This window comes from Aulonocara stuartgranti, assembly GCF_965226115.1.
Source record: "Aulonocara stuartgranti genome assembly, chromosome: 15".
Taxonomy (NCBI): domain Eukaryota; kingdom Metazoa; phylum Chordata; class Actinopteri; order Cichliformes; family Cichlidae; genus Aulonocara; species Aulonocara stuartgranti.
Genome location: NC_138951.1, coordinates 19,252,573 through 19,269,585, shown reverse-complemented (window position 1 = coordinate 19,269,585; position 17,013 = coordinate 19,252,573). Strand labels below are relative to the sequence as shown.

Sequence of the window (17,013 nt, the reverse complement as noted above, 5' to 3'; positions counted from 1 at the left end):
CACACATCCATATACACACACTCAGAAAACTGTGTGTCTCATAAAAACAGTCACACAGGCGCATCCCTGTCCTCCTGCCAGTAATGAAGCAGATAATAAGCTACTTCACGCTCTGCTGTGGCAAAACCAAAATCAAAACACTGTTGATTTAAGAATCAAAATGCGTACACTCATGCGTTTTTCATCTTCCATGCTCCGTAGCAATGATGAGGTAGAGCTTTACTGTGTGTGTGTGTGTGTGTGTGTGTGCGCGCGCGCTGTTGCTGAATATCAAAAGACTGTGGAGCAGACTGTGCGTTTTGCTAGGCGGCGTTGAGAATCCATTCCTCGCGCCTCCCACCTCATTTCAGCTCTCTGTATTTCCAAGAAATGATTCTCTCACTGTGAGACTGATGTTGTCACAGAGAGAATTTTGGAAATTTTCTGAAGTTATGATGAAAGAACAAAGATGTAAACAAACATGCGGACATTATGATGTTTGAAAGAGACCAAAAAACAGTGAGAACAAAGTTTAAATGGAAACTGTCACTGCAGTGTGTTTGGTGTAAAATGGTTTCCAGGTCAGCTGTATGATTTGGGACTGTTAAAATGTATTACTAGAATCAACAACCAAAGGCATTTGAAGTTATTATCTTATTCAATAACATGCAATAAAAAGATCTAACATTTTCAGGATAGTAATTATTTTAACATAAGTATTTGCAAATAAATTTGCAGTCTGAGTTACAACCACTTCTGCATTTTTTGTGCTTTTGCTTTGCAGTTGTTTTCTCATTCATAGCCTAAAATAATGAACATATTATCCTCTTGGGGGAGCCTATACACTGTATAAATACAGAGTAGTTTAAGTTAGATAACACTTACTGACAAACTTCATGTTGAAACAACCACAACAACAATTTTTTACTCATCTAATTTTCAACTATCCTCTAAATTTTAAATTGTATGTTTTTATAACATAAATTCTGTCATAAAGTTTAGGAACACAACAACCTTCAATCTGAAATTATAAAGAAGTTGAACAACAAAAAACATAAAAACTTCAGTGAAGACATAATGTACTTAAAAACGACAACTAAGTGCATTTGTAAATGTATTTGGTTTTGTGTAAACAGCAAAGGGTTGTGCAAAGGGTGACCTAGAAAAATATATGGAGGGGATCTGTTATTTTCACGTTTGGCATAGCTTTTAATACAGTCTTCAATACGGACTTCACGGACTAAAAACAAAGGAAGCCCTCACGTTTCTGTAGCAGCTCTGATGTCAGTGACAACAGGATATTATCCAAAAAAACTTGCAAGTGACATCATTTGAGAAAGAGAAAATCCAGCCTTGCTCACTTTGCCCCATGCTGCAGTAAGCGAGAATTTAAGTGGACAGGAGCATACTTTCACCCAAAGCATCAGAAATCTCTGGTTTTTCTTGAATCTTAGTATCTTTTGATCTTAGCAGCCCATCAGTCATGGGCAACCAAAGACACATATTGGAGTCTGTTCTTTCCTGAGATGGTTTTATTGCACTCTTCACAGTTTCCAGCATGTCAGGTTATTTGAACAGCAGCATCTATTTTCTATTTCTATCTAGTTTTATTGTTTCTATAAAATGTGGTGATTTGATCTCAGTGGGTTTAAATCTTGGCACCTAGTTCAGCTGAGTCATAAACGAGTATTTTCATCTTTAAAGACCAGTTTAACCTACGTATTGTTTTCCGAATGGTTTGTCTTATTTTCCTGTTCGTCATCTGTGCTGCCGGAAGTTGCTGTGAAAGTCACTCACAAGCATAGTGTTTGGTGTGGAATAAGAAAAAAACATGACCCACTACTCAGTGAACTATTGCACACCAACTTTATGAACAAATGACAGCCACTGTAATCCAAAAGATCACTACCTTCACAAAAATCCCAACAAAACTGTGTGTAATATGTAAATGCTCTACATCTGAATAACCTCCAGGGGGTGCCTGTATATTTAGATAGAGCAGACAGCCTATATGCCGAAAGTCTGCTGCAGGGGCTTGGCTTTTCAACCCTGGGCTACTGGCCCCTGCTCTCTGTCCTTATATTCTACTGTCCTGCCACAAAAAACCATTAAACACCAAAAATAAATATTCAAAAAAAGAATATGGTGTAGGATTTAAAGCACATTTCATACTTTACTGCATTTTCAAAAACTCACACACTGACAGTTTAAGGAAGCTAGAATTATTCTGATAATACAGAGACATATTCATAGTTTCCACTAGTGTAATACAATGCCAAATTAAGCCCCGATGGTTCTTTTGAAACATTTTAAGACTGTTAATTTAGCTAATGTTCTGTTTTAGCTAGTTTAAGGTGAGGGTTCCAAATGCAAATTGATCTGATAGATTCTAATGTTAAAATGACATCATGGAACGTGCATCTTACACATTATATCTAACAGTACAAAGTGGAGTTCTCTCAAATGACCAGAAATAAACCAGAAATAAGAAAAATAATTTGCCACTCTTACATTTAAAAACAATTCTTAATGGCCAAACCCAGTGACCAAGAAATAAATACATAATAAAATCAGACTGAAGCCACATATCTGTGCTTTTCTTCTGGATTTATTATAATCAACTAAAATGTTTCAAAATTTTAGGACGTGTCCTTCATGTTTTAAATGTAACATCCTTCTTTGACAGCTGTGCCATTATGCAGTTCTATTGTGGTACTCGAACAGTCGGTCAAGTCTGGCTGCATTAATCCAGGTGTGTATGTGTGTTATGAGCCACTCGTCTTTCTCCAGTGAGGGATTGAATTAGAGGAAGGATAGCTTTCAAGTAGGGATTAGGCTAAAGCCAGGTCTCTCAGGGTCATTATTCAATAGCCAGTGAGTGGCATCAGAACCCCTAAAACCCAGCTGAGAGCAGGCAGAGAGTCACTACTCCATCTGTAATGAAAGGACAAGAGCACAAGAGTGTGCTTCCATAAGTGTGCTGGATAGTTCATTGTTATTAGAGAGCTGGGGACAATAACAACAATAACTTTGAAAAGCTTTCTTTGGAAGACAGAGAAAGTCACTAAACAGTTCACTCAGGCTTTCTATAATGTCTGTCATTTCCATGTGTAGATGTCTGCATACCAGATCCACTATTCAAACTCTAGCATACCCAGCTGATATAGCTTTGCTCTTCTAATTGCACAAACTAATCTAATAAGCACAAACAAGCCCATAGAGTAGCTCTAAACTCAAAACAAATGGTAACATGGTTACCTGAACCAGATTAAGCTTTTCTTTCTTAAATTCACCAACCTGTGATGCCTCACAAAGCTCATACTCAAGGCTGATTTCATGTGAAGTGCTCGTTTTCTTTATCGCGAGGTTGTCAACCAAATGTAGCAAATTAACACTGGACAGTAAGGCTAGAGGAAGATGAGTTAGTAGTCAGTTAATAAGTTTTTGCTTTATTATTGTAGGAAGAGTGAGGCCAATGCTGCAATTCTAGGCAAAAAAAGAAAGAATATTTAGTAGTTGATTTCAATAATGTATATTTCTCATATTAGATTTCAGTATTTTACATGGGGCTCTACACTATATTTCAAATGGAATACTTTTTTACTTTTTTTCATGTAAATGATATGAAGACCTTTTAAGATGTTAAACATTAAGCTAGTAACAGTATATTTGGGTTTAACTGAAACAGCGGATAAGTCGATAATTAACTGATAATTATTTCATAATTATTTGAAACATTTCCCTTTCAGGCTTCTCAAAAATGACAATATTCTACTTTTCTGTGTAATTATTCTGTGGGATTTCTGGGGAAGATTATTTATAAAGTTAGCAACTCATTGCAGTTGGTTAGAAGAGTTGATTTCCATTTAGACTTCATTACTGACATTTAAATTTGTTTGGGGAACTCATTGCACAACACTGCTTTACCATTTTAGCTGTGGTTTTGATGTCTGCCTTTAGACCAATTAACATAATGCTGTGTAATGCTGTCTTCTTGTGGTGATCTCTGCCTACACTGATAACAATAACACTTCTGTAGCTTTTGTGACTCTGAAGACAAGGCATATACTGTGCGTGCGTGTATGACATATACTGAATATCTACACAGTTTGATTGATATGACGTTAAATAGTGAATGCTTCACTCAAAAATTACTCATTAGTTGTCAGTAATTCTTATCTAGCTCAAGCGATATCATTAGTCCATAATATAAGGGGTAACCAGCAATAAAAGAGTTAACCTTAAACAAAGTAAAGTGCCAAAGAACCAGAGGATCTTTTACTAGTTCAGTTTTAGCTGTTGCTGTGAATTCTTGGCCTCCTTAGACATTTGTGGTAAAGTGCAATTTGACAGAGCCAGCAGAAAGGGGGCTTACACCAGGATCAAACACAAACGCCCAACTCGTGGGTCCTTATTGTCTTTTGGCTTGTTAGGATTTTCCTGAGATTCTGGTTGCTTGGCATTCCACATAACATTAAGACCTCAGACATCTTACAATCTCTTCTGTCACACAGATAGAACGAGCTTAGAACTGCAACTGAAAAAAATGCCCAGAGGTCAGGCTGGATAGATGTGTAGCGTTTCCATTTCTGGAGCTTCATTTCCTCATGTGGCAGTGAGTTTTTACCTGGAAATGTTTCAATTAAACAAAATCAATAAGGTGTGTTTGGTTAGGGCCATTGACAGAGAGGTATCAACTTAAACAGATAGCTCTTTTATCTTTGGATCAATTTGGGCCCTCTAACTGGGGACACTGTCAGGTTTTCATATAACATATAAAGAGAGATATAGGTTGTAAGTCAGAAAAAATTTAAATGAAAAGTAAAAAAGGGCACAACAATGATTATTGTATTAATATTTACTGCAATACTAACTCTGCACACATAATATAATACTGATATAATTAGATTTAACTTGTACATGTTATAATTAAAAACACTGTAACTCAACAGAGGTCATCCACCTGGGACTGGACACACACACACACACACACACACACGTAAACAAACTTGGTTGTCAGCACGTACTGTATGTTTATATATTATTCGGATGAATGGATGGACAATTGTGCTTCATAATTGAAGAATATTCTAAAGTCGCAAAAGTTTACATGAAAAATAAGCCAAAAAGTACATAGTAGCAGCTATTTCCCCTTTTCATCCTATAACTGAATTTTCTTGACACTGGTTCTGAGTAGCAAGAGAAGAGGAAGCAGAGCATGGGGAAGTGTTCAAGCTGTTAATACTGATACAGCAAGGACATTGCATCGTCATTGCTGCATAAAGATCAAAACCACTACACAAACCACAAAAAAGTGTACTCTTTGCACCACCCAAAATAAAAGATAAAAAAGTACCAAATGTTCTAGTTTTTAATCATACTAGTACATAATTTAATTAATTTTTCATACTGTTACGGTATAAATAATGTTCTGAAAACGATACTATAAGGAATCCTTTTGCTGGTAATAACTGAAATGAGTAAAGAAAATAAACAGCCTATTTATGCAAGATAATTCATAATTTTATTGGGGGGGTTTATATTGGTTGGGTCTGATTATTGGGGGGGGATCTCAATACATTTCTGAGTTGGCTTACCACTTCGATAGTAGTCTGTAATGACAAAATTTGTGCTCAATTATATTAAATAATGCAGTATTATATAATATTATATCCACTTGTTTCAATAGGTTAACTTAAGTCACATTGCAATATATATAAAACATCAACCAACTTCAGTTTTACCATCTTTTAAACAAGAAAGAACAGTTACTTTAACTCGTTTAAGCATCACAACAAAAAAGAAAAAAAGCAATTGGCTACACACACACATACAAGTCATACATGTATGTGCGTATGTCTTATGACTTCATATAAACTAAAAACTATTGAAATTAATTCATTCAAAATTTGGAAATAGATTTTTTAAAGTTATACAGCTTCAGGCTCTGTCACGGTCCGTGGAGATAGACCGTGTGGGAATGTGTGTGTTGGACCCAGACGCGAACACAAGCGAAGATGCAGGAGTGGATTAAACAAAAGCGAGCCTTTTATTATGGCTGATAACAGAACAAACCAGAGCGAGGGCAGTATAAGGGTAATAGTTCAAACAGAAAACCTAAACTGGACATAAACTAAGAAAAAGCCATGGCTGGAGATACGGAACACAGGGGGTGGTAACACAGACGACGCGACACAGACTACATGAAACACAGAGACTAAATACACAAGAGGGATGATCAGGGGAAGTGGCCACACATGGGAACACAGCTGACACAGATAAACATAACAAGACATGGCAGGAGTAAACAACACTGACGGGAGACTGTCAAAGTAAAACAGGAAGTACACAGGTGCAAACAGGAGGAGAGAGAGCACGGGCATAGTGGGCTGGGGAAACATGGAATGAAACAAGGAGGGGAGATGAGGGCTCACAGATACATAGAGGGGCACACAGGGGATAAAAGTCACAAGGGGAAGTCAAATAAGGAACACCACAACAGGACAACTTAGGAAACATGGCCTAAATAAGGAACGAAATACAAAAATACAAGAAACTAAGAATACTGGGCCCACATGGCCCAGGACCATGACAGGCTCTAAGAAGATATAGATGTAATAAAGCTGGAAGTAAATATAAAGTGGACAGTTTGAGAGGTTTTATCAGTATAAGACATTATCAATATTTCATATCTTTAAAAAAGTTCTAGACTAATTGTCATGTGAAGCAGGACATGTGGCAGGCAGAGAGCTGACCCACAATGCAGGGCGGATGTAAACTAAAAATCACAAATTCTTTGCTGGCAAAAAGGCAAAACTAATAAAAAAAAGCAGTCTTTTAAACCATCATCCATCATCTTATAATTTTATGATAGATGGATATTCATATGCAGATATTTCTTTATATAAATAAAAAAACACAGGAAATCTTTAAGAGAGATTTTCTGTTAACAGCTGCACAAACAAACAAATGCAAACAGTGAAAAATTATGTGCATACAGATTCATCATAATTATATGTCGATGATAATAATGATAATTTCTACAAAACAAACAGTAAAAAAATAAAATAAAATAAAAACAGAAAAATTTCATCAAATCCATTCATGAAAGAGAGAGAAAAACATTAAACTATTGACTAGTCATCATCAACTGTGGCCAACATGACTAAGGAACTATAACTATAACTAGGAAATATTTGTGCTTACGTGTCTTACACAATTGTATTTCATGTTATCATACTTAAAGACCAGAAAATGTCTATGAGAATATTCTAAAGGCTATGCTACTATATTTTATACTTGAAAAACAGAAATCTTAGGATCCTTTAGTAATTGTCTAATGACTTGATGATGTCTGTGTATATGGATTACAAAAATGTTAAGTTGAAATTGTTAAATGTTGTCATTGTGTTACTTAAATTTGTAAGTCTTGGTTCAAACTGTATGATCAAAGACATTCCTTTGTTTCTGACCCCCTTCCCACCCTGTTGAATGGTGGGGGAGGCTGTAGTGTTTTATTATAGGCACATCCTATGTGAAGGTTCTGTTTTCTTGTTTAGTAAACTTTCTGGCTTTATGACCCCTTTGGTGAGCAAGAGGTCACACAAACGCACCCCCAAACACATACACACACACTCACGTGCACATGAATACACATACACGCACTTACAAACACATACACATGGGGGTTTTACAATGAGTGTTTGTGTAAACTGTGTGCCACAGAAATAAAAGGCTGCAGGGGAAGCTGGTTCTTTGGACTCGCTTGACACCAACGGCAGAGGACTGCTGCCGTCCGGTTCCCCTTGGTAGCATGTGGAAACCGGTTGAGCTGTTCGTCTTGCTTCATTAACGGGAATAATCTCTAAACCAGCGGGGCCTGTGGAAGTGCAGACCGAACAAAAATTTGACCACAGTGAAATACATGGGACTGCACATGTCCAACAATCTCACATGGGCTACAAATACAGTCAGTAATATTCAGAAAGCTCATCAACTGCTGTTTGTTTGTTTGCTTGATTTTTTAAGGTGCTGTAACAGGCTGGCTTTCTTGGCGCTGTGCTGACTTCCTTCTGTCATGGGGTGGTGAAGGCACTGTAAAGTGTGCTGAAACCCACCCCCTAAAACAACAGCAGCTTCCCTTTTTTCTTTAGAACATTTCTATTAAGAGATGCAGAATAAGTCCATTGAACAGCATGGGAGACCCTTCCCACTCTGACTGTGAAATGTTTACCCCTCCCTTACCTCCTCCCCTAGGTCACAAGGCTCCGTAGCCTGAAAGCCCATACAACAAGACTGAGATGCAGCTTCTTCCATGAGGCTGTGAGTTTCATAGACTCAGGGCCATATGTATTCCTCCACACTTTATGAGTTTATACATGTGTTTTTATTAATATAGATTTTTATATATTCTATTTATCATTTCAATGCATGCCTGGAAAACAAATTCCGTTCTTTCATGTTTTTAACATGTTCAGTGCATTATCTATTTATCCATCTAGCCATCTTCAATGTGATCATATGTCAGCTACTGAATACATTTTTTTAATTTTGCTAAAATCTCTTTTTTGTCTTGCATTAAAATCATTTCACAAAGTAAAGACTGCAAAAACATTTGTTTCTTTTTTCCATACCAATATGTCTGCTGATAACTGATTTCTTTGTTAAGGGATTGTGCATAAAAGACAAACAAAAAAATGCAATCTACTTTGGAGTAAGACCGTAACAAGAGAAAATGTGGAGCAAGTCAAATATTGTGAATACTTTCCAGGTGCACTGTACCTGTATTTAATTACATCTGGAAGTCGTTATTGACTTATCTTAGTCTGGACCAGAAGCCTGGGGCTGAGGCTTGCATATCACCAAAAATATAAAAAAAAAAATATTATTATTTTTTATTGTTACTATGACCACTATAAACATAATTTTATATGGTACTATATATAAAATGAGAGATTTACTTGAATGTTCTGCACATAATTCATTGAAGAACCAAGTTTGATTGATGTGATTAGACTCCAATAAAGGCACAATAATGTCAGGAAGTAGGACAAGAACCACTGAGAATCTAAACACTAGTGGTGGCAGAGATGAAGCAGGCGGAAACTTGGATGATCTCTAATTAGACAGGATAAGGGACCAGTGGGTATCCTGAATGAGACCCTGAAAGACAGAATAATAGAAGAGCACTAACATGTAAAGCAAATGGAGCAGAGGCTGACTGGCTTGCAGAAGGTAGGTGAGAAAATGATTGGCCCATAGTGATGATGACAAAATCGAGTTTAACAGCATGGAAAAGCAGAAATGATGTACAGAATAGACCAGCAGCCTCAACACCCTTGTTGAAATTAAACATAACCTTCATTACAACTACCACCCATAATACTGAATAAAATTGTTAAATAAACGTAGTTTTACATTTTCTTATTTTTCTCATTATTATCTGCTGAGTGCTATTTATGGGTTCTCATATTTTATTTATTTTAATCTATGTTCTTCCACCCTCAATATGATTGTTATTATTATATTATTGGGCAAAGGAGACACAGAATCACACTTTGTCCGTCCTTATTGCCTGTTAGTTTGTTTAGATCTCACAGAGATGGTATTGGTCTACAGGTGTACACACGGGTATTCACAGACGCGGACTACAGCTTTCTTGGCTGCTGCCTCAAAGCACATTGTGCGCTGTCTATCTTGCATGCTGCACAATATTGTTTATTATTTAGTATCTACTGATATCTACTGCTAGCTAGTTTATTGTGATGGTGCTGTTTTTTTTATTATGTTGCTCTTTGTTGTTTGCTTTCTCTTCTGTTTTTTTTCTCCATACAGGTGACCCAGGTGTTTTGTTGTTGTTGTTTTTTTTTTTCTTCCCCCCCTTCTCACCGTCTCTTCTCCCCTTTGGTTTTCTTTCTCTCCCTCTCTTTCTTTCATTCTTTCTCCCTGTCCTATCCCCCAGTCATGTCTGTCCCGTTTGTAGCAACTGAAAATAAAATAAATTCATAATTATAATAAAGGTCAATCAAATGGACCAATATGGCAAGGCCATGATGATCCACTTGGTAAAATAAATCCGCTTGGCATCTTTCTTGGCCTTAAGACAACAATTCTGATGGCTAAAGATCCAAACGGGACACAAAAAAAAAAAAAAAAAAAAAAAGATGGTATTGGTCTTCCATGTAACATTAAGACCACATCTCACAGTTTCTGCTATCACATTAACAGAACCACCTTAAAGAGAGTACTGTTATAAAATCCACAGAGATCACGTTGGATGCACATGAAGCTCTATTTTGTGTGGAGCCCAATTTCCCTAAGTGGTTTTGGGTTTGCACCTGAAAATGAGCAAGTACTACTACTTGCTCATAAGCTACTTTTTTGTCTCTTTGAAGTGTACATTATTCATTTTTCAACTGTTCCACCAAGCAAGCAGTATCTCACCTATGTGGGAGAATGTTACTGTGGCCAAACTAAACTATAAAAACGAAACTAAAAAAACTAAAAAGAAAAAGCTCAAAGTATAGAATCTCTAAAACCATAGATTAAAAAAATCACTTACCAATTTGCCTCTAGGATTATGGGACAATTTATTACTTTAAATATGTATAACTGTGGTTAATCATTAAAGAGTTTTAAAATAAAAAAGTTTAAATATTTAAGTTAAAAGATGTGAAAAAGAACAACCATTTCCCTTTTTTGGCCGTCTTATTTTTAACTTGTTCACTGTTGGTTTTTCTGTGTTGCAAGAGCAGAGGAAATAGACTATGGAGAAGTAATCGAGCTGTTAATACCGATACAGCACAGACTTTGCAATTTCATTGGTGTGGTTAGATCAAAAATGCCACACAATCATGTAAGCATGTACTTGTGTGTATTATTTCGTTCATTCCACAATACATATAAATATCTATCCAAATATATAAATGATATTCTGAAAATGGTATGGTGGGGATCAGAATTCACAATGTAACAAAATAGTTACATTATATGTTTTATTTTGGTAAGGAGGCTATTGTACAATTTAATAACTTCATTAATAACATTATTTATCCTTTGGTTTCTAAGAGAAAACGTAAACTCATAAACAAGGAGATTATTACCATCTGTTACATACTTGCACCCTTAGACATGATTGCAAACATGCTGAGAGGGGATTTGTATACTTTAATAAAGTGTTAGAAAAAAAAGAAAGAAGAAAAAGCATAGGTTTTATGTTTCTTTACAGATACTTAGGAACTGTCTCTCTGCTGTTAACACTGCATAGACTCAGTTTGTCTCAAACCTAGTGTCCACAAATAGTCACAAACCTCAGGCACTTTTTAATTTTTTTCATCGTATTTTTAATCCATGTGATAATGTTGGAGCTGTACCTTCACTAAGTATGCGCGATGACTTTTTGCTGACAAAGTTTGAGCTATTAAATCTTATGTCTCAACGGCCACTACCTCAGACCCCAGTGTTCCTCCTATGTGCTCAGCTGTCTTGGAGCAGTTTGATTCTGTTTCCTTGAGTGACTTGTTTATGGTAGTTCTGCAAATCTGATTGTCTTCCCCCAAGTCTGCTTAAAAATGTTTTTAATACTGTTGGGCCTTTTAATCAGAGATTAATGAACACTTCCCTTGCTACTAGTGATGTGACGGTTGCGAACGAAACTGCTCTTAGAGCCGGATCTTTGAAGTGAACGCCGGATCCTTATCCGATTGTTCAGTCTGACGTCACTAGCCGTGTCTGGACCTAAACTCTGCTGCAGGTCCATATATCAAACGATCACTATGGCATTACTGAGAGTTGAAAAACTGTCTAAAGTCTTTCATCTTTAATAAAATGATCAGCGTTCTGCTCTACCAGGTGTAACAATTGAGTTTAACATCCAGGCATCCATGAAAACGGAATTTATGACATTTAACGGAGTTATAAGTTAGCAGGAAGTTAGCTCGCTAGCTTCTATCTAAATACAATATAGCATGTCCTGACTGCGGGGTTTTGGAAACAAATTAAAACGTACATCTCTGTTATCACTTCCAGCATGAATGAAGACAGAAAACTAAACAGCAGTGACGTTTGTAGGGTTACTGAAGTTGAGCTAGCTGGTATGTGCTACGTGACCGCTAGCGACACAGCTATGTTAGCATAATATAAACAAGCTAACTTTTTTTTCCAGTCGATAAAAGTTAACGTGAGTGTTCTCGGTGGTCAGGAACAAATGTAATCGCATGGCAGGATGCTGTAAAAGGACCAAACTTCAGCCAGGAGAACAACTGAGATAATCCATCCACAATACGAGGTTAGTCATTCATATACTGCTGCATGGGCTGGGCTGTAGTTACATCCAAAGGTTTTAAAAACTGAGCTTAAATAAATGATTAGCGGTAATAAAAGCCGAGGGAGGTCAACAGTGATCACTGACTGTTTTAGGAGCTTTTTGAGATCAAATAGAAGAAAATACATAACATTAAACATGTTAACAACACAAAAGCCATATTAAACGCAGAGTACTTTAGGCCCGGAAGTAGGATTCGTCACGTCATCACTGAACAACCGGATTGGGAGCCGTGTTGGGTTTTTTTTTCTCTTTTCTTTCTCTCAACCTCTCTCTTGCACTTTTTTTTCGCTTCACTCCGCACGGGAGCCTTGTGCTTGCGTTGAGCAGAGGGGGGAGTGGCGGTAGTTACACTCGCAGTAGCACAGGAACAGAGTGGGAGGGAAAGAGAGAGAAAGAGAGCCAGGGACAACAACAAGAGACAACATCATCACATTAGAAAAGTATAGTAATCCTCAACAATTATTCAGTTGGGGATGATAAAGGAGTCAGAAAGTTTATTCATGCAGTGAATCCTATGTATGCAATTCCAATTCCATTTTAATTTATATTTTATTGTGTTGTGGTTTGCAGTGTTTTGTGTTGTTGCACTTTAAATTTGTTTAAAAGGAAAAAGCTGAAAATTTAAATAGTTAAAAGTTGAAATGTAAATAGTTTTTTGTTTTTTGTATTTTATAATTTATTTATTACATTTTAGTGAATAAATAAAAGTATATTTACGGTGGCCCCTAGAGACAAAGCACGTACAAACTCCAAAGCACGTGAAACCTCCAAAACATGTACAAACTCCAAAACACAACGGAAATGCTCCAGAAGCCTAGTGGCTACACAAGCCAGGAAGTACCAACGACCATACTTGGTATGTGGTAGTAACAGGCAAATGAACTTTTTTTTTTTAATTATTTGAATATATATGAGTGTTTGTGTATAAATACACAAACAGTACACATATGCTTTCAATTGTGTAATTTAAGTGATGTAGGTAGCTCTGTTTTGGAAGTTCAGTTAATGCTAGCAATGTGTTTTGGAGTTTGTACGTGCTTTGAAATTTGTACATGCTTTGTCTCTAGGGGCCACCATAAATATACTTTTATTTATTCACTCCACATAAAATGTAATAAATAAATTATAAAATACAAAAAACAACTATTCACATTTCAACTTTTAACTATTTAAATTTTCAGCTTTTTCCTTTTAAACAAATTCAAAGTGAAACAACACAAAACACTGCAAACTACAATACAATAAAATATAAATTTAAATATGCAAAACAAAAAGAAGATGCACATTTTCTGTCATATAGGCCAGGGATGATTTTTTGCGAGAGTGTTTTCCTGCTTGGAATTGCATACATAGGATTCACTGCATGAATAAACTTTCTGAATCCTTTATCATCCACAAATGAAAATAATTGTGGATGATTACTATACCTTTCTAATGTGACGTGTTGTCTTTTGTTGTTGTCCTTGGCTCTCTTTCTCTCTCTGCTTTGTCTCTAGGGGCCACCCTATTTATATATAAACATATAAATAAAACCACGGGTTTTTTTACATTAGTAATTCCTTTTGTGCAGAATTTTATATTGTTGATGATAATAAATTAATTAAAGCAACAAAACAACCTGAAGAGCCGGTTGGGAGCCGAAAGAGCCGGCTCTTTTTAGTGAGCTGAGCCGAAAGAGACGGTTCTCTAAAAAGAGCCGGAATTCCCATCACTACTTGCTACAGGCTGTGTCCTATCATGCTTCAAACAAACTATAGTTCAGCCTCTTCTTAAAAAATACAATCTGGACCCAACTGTCCTGGCTAATTACAGGCCAATTTCAAAGCTTCCCTTTCTTTCAAAAGTTCTGGAGAAAAGGATCTATTTACAGTTGCAGGCCCACCTTGATCTTAATGAGATCTCTGAAATGGTTTTAAATCACTACACAATCCATCCTCTTTTCTTATCCTTATCAGGGTCACGAGTGGGCTGGAGCCTATCCCAACTATCACAGGGCAAGAGGCGGGGTACACCCTGGACAGGTCACCAGCCTAAATCACTGTCTATGCTGCAACAAACTCACAACAATGTTCAATTTAGAATTACCAATTAACCTAACCTCACCAATAATTTGTCTTTGGACTGTGGAAGGAAGCTGGAGTACCCGAGAGAGAGCCCACACAAATACGGAAACATGCAACATGCAAACTTCACACAAAAAACTGTGTTAACCACTGTACCACTGTGATGCCCATGTTCAAGGTCTATGTGCAGCTAATTTCAGAATTTCAAAAAAATTTTAAATGTTGGAATGCTTTTTAAAATTAAAAAACTCATTAACCTATTTTTTTAATTTCTAGGTACAACATAGAAAACAAAAAATATATTTTACTATTTTCATCCCATGTCCAGTCTTAAGTGCTGTTGCCACTTTTTACACTCTCCTACTTCTTGTTTTTGATTCTTGTTAGAGCATTTACTTTTTTTCCTTCTTTCTTCCATTTGAAGACTATGTCTACATTTGTCTTTAGATTTTGTATTATTTCGTTGGACTTTCTTTTAGATTTTACACAATAAATGAAAATACATACACTGGGTACTAAACAGAATAAATAATTTGGTATCTAGTCCATACCCTAACTCCATTCATATATCCAATGATCATCCATTCATCCATCACCAGTTCATATTTTGACCAGCTAGTACTTACTTCACACCATATGTTTCTTTAATACTGCGATACGTACCTTGATAAAAGACACATGAACACAGTAAAAAGGCACATAACCATTTACACTGGCACAGGTATAAAATGACAAGCATGAAAGAGGTACACATATGTGCCTTTATCTCTTGATATCGCTAATTCAGAGTTTAAAATACTAAACAGTTTAACAGTTTCATAATAATTATATCCATACATGAGCCACATCAAATCTGATGCTTGAGAAAGCAAAGTAAATCAATCTGGAGCTGTGAGTCATTTGAAGAAGCCAAACTGAGTTTGATTTCAAAGAAACACAAGTGCCTCTGATACTTTCTTCTTATTTACAGAACAGAGGCAGGAAAATACACACATAAACCCCCAAATCCAGAAAAAGAGTAAAACATAAATAATGTTTGCATAGCAAACAAACTATGATTTTATTTTCAACAGTACAAAACAGATGACTAATGTTAAGAAGTGAAGAGTTGGGTCCTAGCAGCAGAAGAGCAGTCAAATGACTTTGTGCTTAATTAACTATTGACAAATCAATTATTCACTTGGGTTAAACTGAAACGCTGAGCACAGAGAAGTGGTGAGGGATTGGAACCCTCTGAAATTATGTTGATTTCACAATTAAGACTAGAATGGCACGAATACGACCTATATTTTGTAATAGAGCAAAAATATTAAACAATTACTAATCTTTCCCCTGTATAAATATAAAGAGATGTACCAGACTACCACCACACAACAGGTGAATATCTCCACCAACCCACAGCGTTTGGCTGTGAATCTCTGGAAAGGTAAGAAATCAATATATTTCAAGCGCAAATGACGTTAGAGATTCAAAAATGATTATATATGTTTTTCTCTCTCACTCAGTGTGTGTGTGTGTGTGTGTGTGTCTTTTGATGTGGAACCTATTTTCCCTTGGCTAGGTTTACGGGAAAAGAAAAAGCCAAAGAGTTGGTAAAGTCCATGAAGGCTGATTTACAGAATTACAAACAGCTGCTTCAACGGGAATTTGACTAGACATAAGACTTCACTGAAGATATGTGCGTGTGAAGAGAAATGCTCTTTATCTTAACATAACAAAACAAGCGCTGGAAAAAAATTCCAACCATTTTTGAAAATATGCTTAACTTGAATTTACTGCTGAAGAAATTTTGATGCTTTCCATTTGGTCATATGTCAGTTGCTAAATAAATTTTGCTTATAGCATGACAAAACGTCTTCTGTGTCTTGTATTAAAATCTTTTTGCAAAATAAGGTGACAATCGTAAAGTTAGCTCAATAACTGTGTTACTATCAGTGAATGAGGTACTATAGTGATGATTGAAGTTATGCGCCAACGTCTGACATATGCATCTACATGTGTTGTCTGTGGCAACAATCCTGGTGAAAGTGTTGTAAAAAATTACTGCAAACAAACCACTTTCCACTGCTCCAACACCACATTAAAGGAATTCAACAGAGAACAAGGGATGGGCTGAATTGTGAAGTAGTGGAAGGAAAGGCTATGAGTTTCTCAGTAAACTTAGAAATTACTAAGAATATTCTACTATTCCCTGTAATTTTTTTCAATATCCCATTTATTGACAAACTATAGTTTTAACTATATTGTGAGTGCACTGTGTTAGGTTTTGGATAATGTATGGTACTGCAGCAAAGAGGAAAGAATCACTTAAAAACATGACATACAGTAATTTTTATTGGTAATGATTGTAGATTTGTCCTTTCTCTACATGTAGTAATTAATAATAATGGATAATAATGGATTGGATTTATATAGCGCTTTTCAAGGCACCCAAAGCGCTTTACAATACCACTATTCATTCACTCTCACATTCATACACTGGTGGAGGCAAGCTACAGTTGTAGCCACAGCTGCCCTGGGACAGACTGACAGAAGCGAGGCTGCCATATCGCGCCACCGGCCCCTCTGGCCAACACCAGTAGGCAAGTAGGGTAAAGTGTCTTGCCCAGGGACACAACGACCAGGACAGAGAGCCCAGGGATCGAA

General features: G+C 36.4%; 2 protein-coding genes and 1 long non-coding RNA gene across 5 annotated transcripts in view; 2 read left to right on the top strand and 1 right to left on the bottom strand.

Moving 5' to 3' along the window:
* The window catches only part of LOC309688873 (exostosin-1), a 368,281-nt gene that overhangs the window by 107,807 nt on the left and 243,461 nt on the right, over positions 1-17,013 (bottom strand). The window lies entirely within an intron of this gene.
* Positions 1-17,013, top strand: part of gnpat (glyceronephosphate O-acyltransferase) — a 302,570-nt gene that overhangs the window by 170,872 nt on the left and 114,685 nt on the right. The gene's annotated exons all lie outside the window — the stretch shown is intronic.
* On the top strand, positions 11,538-16,242 carry LOC309688542. Its single transcript, XR_014271114.1, has 4 exons — positions 11,538-12,265; positions 14,260-14,325; positions 15,716-15,793; positions 15,873-16,242. It is a non-coding gene; the product is annotated as an uncharacterized lncRNA (long non-coding RNA).